A 12,003-nucleotide genomic window follows, 5' to 3' on the forward strand; every position below is an offset into this window, starting at 1 on the left:
CTGATGAATATGAAGGCTAGAAATGAGAGTTCTTATTTCATTACATTTATCGATAACTTCACACGTTTTGGTCATGTGTATTTGATTTCTCATAAATCTGAAGCATTGGATCGCTTTATTCGTTACTTGAACGAAGTTGAGAATCAATTGGAACGTAAGGTTAAAACCTTGCGCACTGACCATGGAGGAGAATATTTGTCTGATCAGTTCAAGACAATGTGTAATGAGAAAGGGATTATTAGACAACTAACTGTCCCTGGAACTCCACAGCAAAATGGGGTTGCTAAAAGAAGAAATATGACTCTTATTGAAATGGTTAGGTCTATGATGGCGTAGGCTAATTTGCCAATCTCCTATTGGGGAGATGCATTATTAGTTGCGACCTATATACTTAACAAAGTGCCTTCAAAGTCAGTTCCATCTACCCACATGAACGTTGGACAGGCAGAAAGCCGGATTTGAGTAATCTGAGACCTTGGGGGTCAACTGCCTACGTTCATGATAAGACTCACGAATATGAAAAATTATGACTCAGAGGTAAGAAGTATATCTTTATAAGGTACTCTGAGACTTCTAAGGATTATGTTTTTATTGGTGAACGACAAGATGGAACCATCTCTGAAATAGAGTTAAGAGATGCTACGTTTCTAGAAACTGAGTTCCCAACACGAGGTGAAGTTGATAAGACAATTCCTCTATATGAGATAGAGGAGGAGGATAATGTTCCTTTATCAACAGATGAGGAGATGCCTGAATCTAGTCAACCGAGTAGGAGTAATTTGCCACTGAATGAGTCAGTTTCTCAACAGTCTAACCTTTGAAGAAGTAGTCGTCAGATTATTCCTCGGAGAATATTTGATATTGAGAATGAGGCATTGATGGTTCTCCTAGTTGACGATGAGGAACCTCGAACAGTTGAGGAAGCTTTGAGCATCTCAGTTAGAAAAGAATGGAAAGTTGCACTGGATGAAGAAATGGAGTCAATGAGAAAGAATCAAGTTTGGGATTTAGTCGATCTTCCTCCGGACCGAAGGGCTATTAGGAATAAGTGGATTCTCAAAATAAAGAGGAAAGCAGATGGATCGATTAATCGATACAAAGCTCGATTGGTTGCAAAAGGATATACCCAAATGGAGGGTATTGACTTTGAAGAGACATTCTCCTCAGTTGTAAAGTTTGTATCAATACGTGTCATCCTAGCTATAGTAGCACAATATGACATGAAATTATATCATATGGATGTAAAAACGGCTTTCCTTAATGGTAATCTTGACGAAGAAATCTATATGGTATAACCAGAAGGTTATGTTGCTGAAGGCCAAAAGAAAAGAGTATGTAGACTTTGGAAGTCTATATATGGGCTAAAACAAGCGTTAAGACAATGGAACATAATATTTAATGAAGTAATATTGTCTTATGATTTCGAAATGATCAATAAGGATCATTGTGTTTACCTAAGAAAGGAAAAAGAAAAGCTTGTCATTTTATCATTATATGTTGATGATATGCTAATAGCTGGAAGCGACATAAAGTGTGTGATAGAAGTCAAAAGTTGGCTTTCATCACAATTTGACATAATAGATATGGGAGAAGCAGAGTACATCTTAGGAGTAAAGATCGTTAGAGACCGATCAAAGAGGCTTTTGAGTTTGTCTCAAGAAGCTTATATCACTAAGATACTACAACACTTCAATATATCAGATTACAACATTGAACAGACGCCTATAGCGAAAGGTACTGTCTTGAGCAAAAGTATGTATCCCAAGACTCCTGAGGAAATAGCCGAAATGAAGAAAAAATCATATGCCAATGCTATTGGTAGTTTGTGTTGGTGCAATCATGCCCTGGAAGTTTCAATGTGTTGACAATTATTTAAGTTTAGGTTAATACGTTGGAACTAACATGCATTGTGAGTTTGCAGGAGGAGTTTCTTGCAGGTCGGAAGACCATATGCAAGAGAAGTCCAAGAAGGTCGAGGACTGGATTCTTGGTAAAAAGGTTTCTTGCAGGTTAGAAGACCAGATGCAAGAGAAGTCCGAGAAGGTCGGGGACCGGATTCTTGGCAAAAGAAGCTCCTGTAGGTCACAAGATTATATGTGTGTTAGGCTCACTATCAGAGATCAATTGGTGAATCGATTCAGACATGGCTGTGAGGCAGAATGCCTTTGAATCGATCAGCCGATCGATTGAAGGTAAGTCAATCGATCGGTCGATCGATTGGAAAGGATCTGCGCGAAGCACAGAACGCTTCTGAATCGATCAGCCGATCGATTCAAGGTATTGAATCGAATGGCCGATCGATCCGTGAACATTCTGTGCGAAGCACAGAACCCTTCTGAATCGATCAGCCGATCGATTCAAGGTATTGAATCGATCGGTCGATCGATTCGTGAACATTCTGTGCGAAGCACAGAATCATCCTGAATTGATCAACCGATCGATTCAAGATGTTGAATCGATCGGCCGATCGATTCACAAAGCTGCGATTTCATGAGCAAGCGGCTGAATCGATTCAAACGCTGCCCCAATCGATCCAAGTCAAATAAAAGAATCTGCACCGTTGATCTTGACGCGATGGCTTCCAACGGATACTTGTGAATCGATTGGGACATAACCTCAATCGATCCACGGTGACGGCAGCGTGAGAAACGGCTAGTTTTCTTGATGTTTAAAACGCTGGAAGAAAGAGGAACAAGCACGGATTAACAAAAATTACTGTTCTATTGCTCTGGTGTGAAGAATCCTTGAAGTGCTCAAGATCTCTCAAGCGTTGGAAGTTAGAGCTCTCAATCTCTCCAAGCTTTAAAATCTCACGCCACAAGGAAGAAGCTATTTCAAGTTTGTAAATCTCTTCTCTTCTTTATTGTAGTGAGTGTGAGTTATTTCCTTTGGGAGAGGAAGTATTGTAAGTGTTGTAAGGTTTCTCCACATTCGGTGTGATTCCGAGAAGGAGGGTTTTTGGATAGTGAAAGTGTGGTGAGTGGTGTGGATCCTTGGACTAGTCACCTCCTTGAGGAGGTGGATACCAAGTAAATACCGGAGTTAGCATTGGCTTCAAGTTTCCGCTGTGTAAAATCAAGATCAAGAAAACGAAGTGAGTCATTCACCCCCCCCCCCCCTCTAGCTCAACCGATCCTAACAGTTTGATGTACACTATGTTGTGTACTCGTCCCGATATAAGTTATGCTGTTGGCTTAGTTAGTCATTTCCAGTCAAACCCAGGATCGAGACACAATAAAACGGTGAAAAGGATATTCAGATATCTTAAAGGAACAGCTTATTATTGCCTCTGTTTCTAAGGATCAGATATGAGTCTTAGTGGCTACTCAGATGCAGATTGGGCAGGGGACCTTGATGACAGAAAATCAACATCTGGCTATGTCTTCTTGCTGAATGGTGGCGTCATCTCATGGAACAGCAAGAAGCAGGCTTGTGTAGCCTTGTCGACAATGGAAGCTGAGTATGTGGCTTGTGTAGCAGGTGTGCAAGAGGTTGTCTGACTAAGAAGGTTCCTGAAGCATCTGAGGATTGCTGAGGATAGTGGGAGTCCTGTTACTATGTACTGTGACAGTCAAGCTGCGATAGCTTTTTCCAAGGATCCCAAATATCACAGCAAAGGCAATCATATAGAAATTAAGTATAATTTTGTAAGGGATATTGTTGACAAGAAAAAGATTATTCTTGAATACATCCCTACACGGAATATGCTTGCTGATCCTTTTACTAAGCTATTGACTAAAGAGTCATTTCATGGGCATGTGAAGGCTTTGGGACTTCGAAGAATGTAACAATTGTAAAGATATTTTGATAAATGAAAAATGTCATGATCTATTCAGTATATATGTCTTGATTACATTCGAATAAAAGTCTCGATAAGCATGTTAGCAGATTGAGATTGATCCACTCACATGGACAATCATCTCTATTTGTTAAGTATGAATAGAAGTAAGACCGTTGCTTATGGGACAGCTTATGTAGCTGTAAATAGAGACATACCCATAAGTTAAGGTCGCCTTGATATTTGTGTCAAGATGAGATCATTTGTGTAATGATTGGAGTAAATGCACCTACCATTTACTGAATCTGCTTGAGACCAGATTAGAATTCATATGTTAAATTCAGGATTAGACATTGGGAATGTCTAAATCAAAATTTGTACGATGTTAAATTTGGGAAAAACATGCGCTCTTTTTAGTAAAGAGAATAACAACGTAGCATGTGATTCATACCACATGTGCTATGGTGACAAGAAAGGTAGTAGGAGAATGGATCCATGCTTCTCTACTATGTGAGACCCTTGAGATTATAAGTTAATCTCAATCTTACCCTAAGTGACTATTTAGCTGTCTACTTGAAGTTCTGATCAGTGTCTGCTACTTTAGCATGTTTCTTATTGGCTATGGATGATTCGGTTTATGAAGCATAACTAGGAAAGCGACTGATTAGAATGAATAGATTCTAGCTAAAAAGGAAGATTAAGATTGATTTACATCTGTGACATTTATTCACTGATATCGGTTACATTTTTAGTTCAGTACATAAAATGTAATTGTGAATAATTTGTTTGATTGGAGATATTGAACATACTCTTGACATATGATCAATATGAGGGATTAGAGATGTTCATAATGATGTAAATAATTTAATCTGGGGTAAAAGTAAGTCATTTATGTCTTTGACTCGTTCTATGGACATTTATGTCTCTGATTTGTTCTATGGAGTAGCTAAGTAAGGTGTGACAATCTTCTTAGCAATTGAATGTTCACTATGCTTGCTGTCGCACGAACCATTTTCCCTAATGTATGGAATGAATGTTCTTATTTGGTCTTTGTGACTAAATTCTACTCTGGTCTTCGTGACTGGATCCTCATAAAGTCTACGTGACTTATTTAGTCTTTGTAACTAATTTTGCTCTAGTCTTCGTGAATTGATCCTCATAAAATCTTAGTGACTTATTTGGCCTTTGTGACTAAATTTTTCTCTGGTTTTCGTGACTTGATCCTCATAAAGTCTATGTGGCTTATTTAGTCTTTGTGACTAATTTCGCTCTGGTCTTCGTGACATGATCATCTTGTAGTCTATGTGACTGGCATGGTCTATGTGACCATATGGATTGACTTGGACGAGTGGGAGATGTTAGACGTTGCATCAGTTGCAACGTCGGGAAGATGAAGGGGTGCCGATCCTTCATCTTCCTCCATTGAAAGCTAGCCATCAAAGCATCGGTTGGTAACCGATGTTTTGCTAGCTATATAAGATGGCGTCCAAGAGCAATCATGATTGGGGGTGAAGAGCGAGCGAGCACTGTGGAGGTGATCAGAGAGCTTTGTGAGGAGATCGGCGAGCAGAGGGAACACCCAGTGGCTGGGATTTGGTTCGTGGAAGAGTTCGAGAAGGTTCCGTGTGGTGATCTTCTCGACGACAGAAGCAGCGACGTCTCTAGCGGGTCTTCAGTTGCGACTTTGGGAGATCACTATAAGTGATTATAATTACCGCATTGTTTTATCATTATTTCACTTTAGTTTTCATGCTCTCAAAATTACCAACACTTCCTTACCTAGCCACAACTAGGATTTTTTGTTTGGTGTTTGATCATCTTGATCCAGACATGAGAGCTCCTAATTCCTTCGTTAGAGGTCAATATTTCACTCACATAGCTCGATTGGACCATGACTTTCATGCACAGTCGGCAGTTAGTCCTTTTGACAGTCCAGACCCTAATACAAATTATTAGTTCCATGCGGTCGATAAGATGGGGGAAAATTACCTGAAATTACAAGCGTACCCTTCTCACTTCTTGTGACTTTGATTATATAAATACTTTAATAAACAAAACTAAATTGAATAAAAATAAAAGATGTTACCGAATTTTACTTTAATACAACCGAGGAAGTTGTTAATCCAAGGTGTTGAAAGTACTAACAAAATTCTCCTTTTATCTTAGGCGGTGAAGCCTCTTACAAGCTTGTAAGTACATAAAATGTAGACTAAATAAAGAATTAGAAGTATCGGGATTTTCCATCTGTCTGGCTTCACTCACCAGAACTTTCCATCTGCCTGGCTTCACTCACCAGGACTTTCACTCTGCCTGATTTCACTCACCAGGACTTTTCATCTGTCTGGCTTCACTCACCAGGATTTTCCCAGTCAAGTATCGGGTCAACTTTGACCTACTCGACTCTTCTTCACACCAATCCGGTCAAACCCTAACCAGAGGGAAATTGCACCAGCAATCGCCCCAATTGGATGATTGCACCTGCAATCTCCATGTATTGTCAAACATCGAAACTCAACCATCAAGACTCAAGCTTGAGTCAACTCAAGCCTGAGCCAACTCAAGCCTGGTCAACCTTGACCTAGGGATATTGCATCAACAGAGACAACTCAGGGCATTAGCTACACGATTCATTCTCCCTGCTTGATGTCTTAATATAAAGGTAAACTCTTATAAATAAGTCACCCACTTAGCATGTTGCATACTCAACTTATGTTGTCCATTGATGTATTTTAAGACTTCGTGATTAGGAAACAAGATTAATTCGCTCTATATTAGGTAGTGCTGCCAATGCTTCAGATACTGAACAATGACATAGAACTCAATATCGTAGGTAGAATAATCTTTTTGGATCCGGACACTTTTTATTGAAGAAGGCAATTAGACGCCTAGATTAACTCAGAAAACCTCCTATACCAATGCAGATACATCACAATTGACCTCAAACACATGGTTAAAATCAGAAAGTACTAGAACTAGTACCTCAGTCATCTTATGCTTAACCAATTGAAAACCAACCTATACTTCTTCAGATCACTTAAAATCTTGTCCCTTGAGACACTCGATGATAGGAGCAATCAGAATACTAAAGTTTCTAATGAATCAGCGGTAGAAAGAAACCAAACCATGGAAACTTCTAACATAATGCAAGGACCTTGGCTGAGGCCACTCCAAGATAGCATCTATCTTTGCTTGATTTGTGTGCACCATTAGTAAGCACAATAAAGCCAAGAAAAGTTATTGATGTAGTAAAGAAAGAACATTTCTTCATATTAATAAATAAACACTCTGTCTTCAACTTTTCAAAAATAGCATAAAGGTGATCGAAGTAGGAAGATGATGTTGGACTGTAGACAAGAATGCCATCAAAGTACACCACTATAAACTTTTCCATGAAAAGCCACAAAATCTAATGTATAAACCTCATGAAGGTGCTAGCTACCTTGGCTAATCCAAAATGCATGATCATCCACTCATATAGCCATTGTTACATTTTGAATGTGATTTTCTATTTATCTTTAAGCCTTATTCTGATCTGGTGGCATCCACTTTCAAGGTTGATTTTTTTTGAAGATTTTAGAATCGGATAACTGATTCAACATGTCATCCAATCGAGGAATTGAGAATCTGTATTTTATTGTGATCTTGTTAATGACTTTACTGTCAATGCACATACGCCATGAACCACCTTTTTTCGACACTAGTAGGACTGGAAATGCATATGGGCTCATTCTCTCACAAATATAGCACTTTTTTAGTAATTCCATCACCTATCACTATAATTCTTCAGCTTCCTTGGAACTAAGGTGATATATTGGTCGATTAGGTAAGCTTGACCCTAGAACAATGTCAATCTAATACTGGATATCTTGTATGAGTGATAGCCCAGAAGGAAGATCTTCTGGCATCTACTCATCATAACCTGCTAGAGTGTCCATGACTAGGGCTTCACTTTGGTGCAGTAGCAAAGCATAGGCAATGCCTTCATGCTCTATCTTATCTAAAAAACTGTATATAGAAAGCAAATTAGTATTTTTAGCTACTGGAATTGGAGTAGTTCCTTCCTGTCGTGGTGCAAACTGATTTCATCGTGAAAATAATATCAATTTTTTTTTTAAGTTTTGAACCCCCTCTAACTACACTAATGCAGTATAGAAATGACTCAGGTCGTTTTCCAACGAAAGCAACGATAGGATGGTAATATAGGATTATATGTTATTCCTATTTTTGGGATTTTTATTATGAAAATGGGAGTTTTGGATTTTGATTATAAATCTAACAAAAGCATAGCAAAGCAAGTAGGAAACTAATTTAATGTTTGAATGAAATCTAACTAAGTGTGTATAATTAATCCACAACGTATTGTCATACTACACTATGGATTAATTAGTGATGCCCTGAGTTGCATTAACTATTGATCTCGACAAATCACGACGAACAGGGAAGGAAGTTGTTCGGTCGACCGAAAAAAGGGTTCGGTCGACCGAACCCTTAAAGAGCATTGATTGCCGGAGATCGAGTTAGCGTCAAACTCCAGCCGAAAGGAGGGGAGCGTGTTCAGTCGACCGAACAGGAGGATCGGTCGACCGAACGTCCAGTACACCTATAAAAGGAGGCTCAAAGTCTGAGGCTGCATAATGCTTTGTGATTGATAAAAAGGTTCTACTCAGCTCAAGATCATCGTACTACAAGTCTGCAACAAATCTTCAAGCTACTCCAGAAGTACCGACCGCGCTTCATATTCTACTTCTGTCGATATAATATTTTATATTGCATTGTACTCATTATTTAGTAAGATAGTAGGGTGTTACTATGTTACTCATTTGTACGATCTACTTCTTTCTGAAGGATTTAGGAAAGAAGAGTTATAGTGATTGCCCATCGGTGCGGTCAAGGACCGCGGGCCTTCGAGTAGGAGTTGAGCTAGGCTCCGAACGAAGTAAATGAACTTGTCTCCCTTTTTACTTTCCGCTGTACGATTTTGATTTAAAAGAAAAAGATAAGTTTTAAAAGAAAGCGATATTCCCCCCCCCCCCCCCCCCTCTATCGCTCTCATCTGATCTATCAGAGCCAAGTTAGCTTTGAAATTACTTAACCGTTTTTCAAAGCATCTTTTAAAACTTTTTCTTTTCATCATTTTTTTCTTAGAATATTTTTTATTTTTCAAGCAATGCTAATCCCAGGACAAGTGTCTTGGAAATTCTTTCTCAATTTTTGGTGCAAGAACAAATGACACAATCCGAGGGATATTCAACCGTGCGTCCTCCGCTATTTGATGGAAGTGATTTCCCATGCTGGAAAAAGAGGATGGAAGTTTTTCTCAAAACAGACATTGATCAATGACTCATTATCCAATGCGACTACACATCACCAGTCAACAATCCAAAAGAATGGACAGAAGAAATAAAGAAGAAAGTACAAATTGATTCAAAGGCACTCAACACTTTACAATGTGGATTATCAAAAGAAGAATTAAAACGAGTCGGCCCCTTCGACAATGCAAAGGATTTGTAGGATAAGTTAGTTAAACTACATGTAGGGACAAATGATACAAAGGTAGTAAAGCATGATCTTTTATTAAATTCATTACTAAATATTAAAATGTTAGATGGTGAGTCGGCAAGCCAACTACACATGAGGATTAAGGACATCCTAAATGGACTACATATCATCGGCCATCAACTTGAGAATCGTGATATCATCAGGTATACACTTAACTCATTCCCTCGAAACTCCTTATGGGCATCTATTATAGATGCCTATAAAGTTGCGAAGGATCTTTCTATTATTAAATTAGACAAACTATTTTGTGAATTAACATTACATGAACAGACTAACTTGAGTCAAGCCAAGAAAGGGTTAGCTTTGTATGCAGGGCCAAACAAGGAAGCTAAGCCTCGAACAAAACCATAACCAAAGCACTTGAGTCATATAACATTTATGGCAAAGACTGAAGAGTCCGAATCCGAGTCTGAAGATGAGTATGAGTCAGAGTCCGACAACGAGTCTGAGATAAGCCATGGATTTGCATTCGTTTCAAAATGACCCGATAAGGTAACTTTCAATTTGAAGTCTGAAATGTTAAAAGTAATTAAATATTTGTTTAAAAAATTAACAAAATCTGAAAAATAAAATAACTTGCTATTTAAGGAAATAGACAACCTTAAGGAGCAAGTTAACTTGAGTAACTCGACTAATCAAGTTCAAGTTGGAACTTTGACTCAAGTTACAAAACTTGAGGAAGAAAATTCTAACTTGAAAGGACAAGTTGAGCAACTCAAGGAAATGTTGGAAAAGTTCGAACTGGGATCCAAGTGTCTAAATATGGTACTTGGGTCGCAATGAGCCGTGTACAACAAATCGGGACTCGGCTATAAACCAAATAAAACAAACAAACCATACTTATCTTTAATCAGTCAAAATGTTAGAAGTCAAGTCCAAGCATGGGTTCCAATAAAATGTTTAACCAAACTAATCAAACCAAATCTTTATTTGATCCCTAAGAGTCAAATTCACTACTTAGATAGACCATATCTAAGCTATGACTTAGGGGGAGCAAATAGAAAAATGGTTCAACCAACTTGACTAACTAACTTTACATGTTTAGGATTAGGTTTACTTTCTATTTAGAACGGTTAGTTAAAAAGGTTTACCAAACCCTATAACATAGCATCGGAATGGATTGAGATGATAATACGTCAAAGAAACTTTGTCGAATGCATGTCTAAGCTGAATCTTGTGTATTCTACCTGGTGCACTAGACTTAGTGGATCTGACCGAAGCTACCCCAGTCAAACATGAGCTAGTTAGACCAAAATTTAGTATTAAGTTTTTTGAGCAGAAATAGTTTGGAAAGTATTCAGCAAGTGGTCCACCATTGATACACAAGAAGACCATATGTCTCGCCACTGAACTGAAAACTTATCCTTAGGACGTCTACTTGATTAACCCAAAGCTAAATTTGAATCTAACCTGGGTTCAATAACCTTTTTCGATAATTCAAAATTAAATAATTAATTAATTAAGTAATTAAATTATAATAAATAAATAAAAATTCTATTAAAAACTTAATTAAAATTATTTCAAAACTTAATTTATTAAAATTATTTTTAAACTTATTTTTAAAACCTTATTAAAATTATTTTTAAACTTAATTAAAATTATTTTTAAAACTTAATTAAAATTATTTTTAAAAAACTTAATTAATTTTTTTTAAACTTTATTAAAACTTAATTAAATTAAAAAAAACTTTGTTAAAACTTAATTATAATTAAAACTAAAATTAAATTAACACTTAATCATCTCAAAATTAAACTCTAACTTAAAATGATAATAATTTTTTTATTGAAAAGAGTAATAACTAATCTAAAAATTATAATAATGTAAACCAAATCAATCTAACTCAAAACTGATTTAATTAATTACCTCTTAATTAATCAAATTATTTAATAATTAAAGTTAAATTAAGTTAACTAACTTGATCAATTAATCTAATTTAATAAATAAATGAATCAATTATTCTTAATTAATAAATTTGTAATTAATTACTAATCCTAAATTAATTATGTTTAAGTTAATCAATACTAATTAAATTGGTTTAAATAATTAACTTAAAAATCAACTTTAAATTAATCCATAATTAATTAATTCTAAATTAAATGCCTTTAAATTATACAATAAATTATAAACTAAATAAATCAATAAAGTTTTAATCTCAAACTTAATTTATTTAATTTAATTCAAACAATAATTAAATCATCAATTAATTTGAAGTTAATTAATTTAACTTTACAAATCTAACACAAAATTCAAACTAATCAAAATTGAATTCTCAACTTAATCAATTAATATTTAATTTAATATGTAAATTAATTCAAGTTTAAATGATCTTAATTTATTTTAATTCAAAATTAACACTAATTTAAAATTAATCAATTGATTATTAACTTGCTTTAATTAATCTAAAATTGATCAACAACTTAAACTAATTACCGTATTTTATTAATTTAAATTTAATCCTAAATTAATTAATCTTAATCAATTCAAAACTAACCTTAATTAAGTTTAACTTAAATAATTCAATAATCAAATTTAGCAAATAATATTTGATTAACTAAATCAAACTTAATTATTTTAAGTTATTTAAAAACTTTTTTAAAACTAACTTAATTTTTTTTAATTAAAAACTTTTTAAACTAAAATTATTTTCAAACTTAATTAAAATAAAG

This window comes from Zingiber officinale, chromosome 9A, assembly GCF_018446385.1.
Source record: "Zingiber officinale cultivar Zhangliang chromosome 9A, Zo_v1.1, whole genome shotgun sequence".
NCBI classification, from domain to species: domain Eukaryota; kingdom Viridiplantae; phylum Streptophyta; class Magnoliopsida; order Zingiberales; family Zingiberaceae; genus Zingiber; species Zingiber officinale.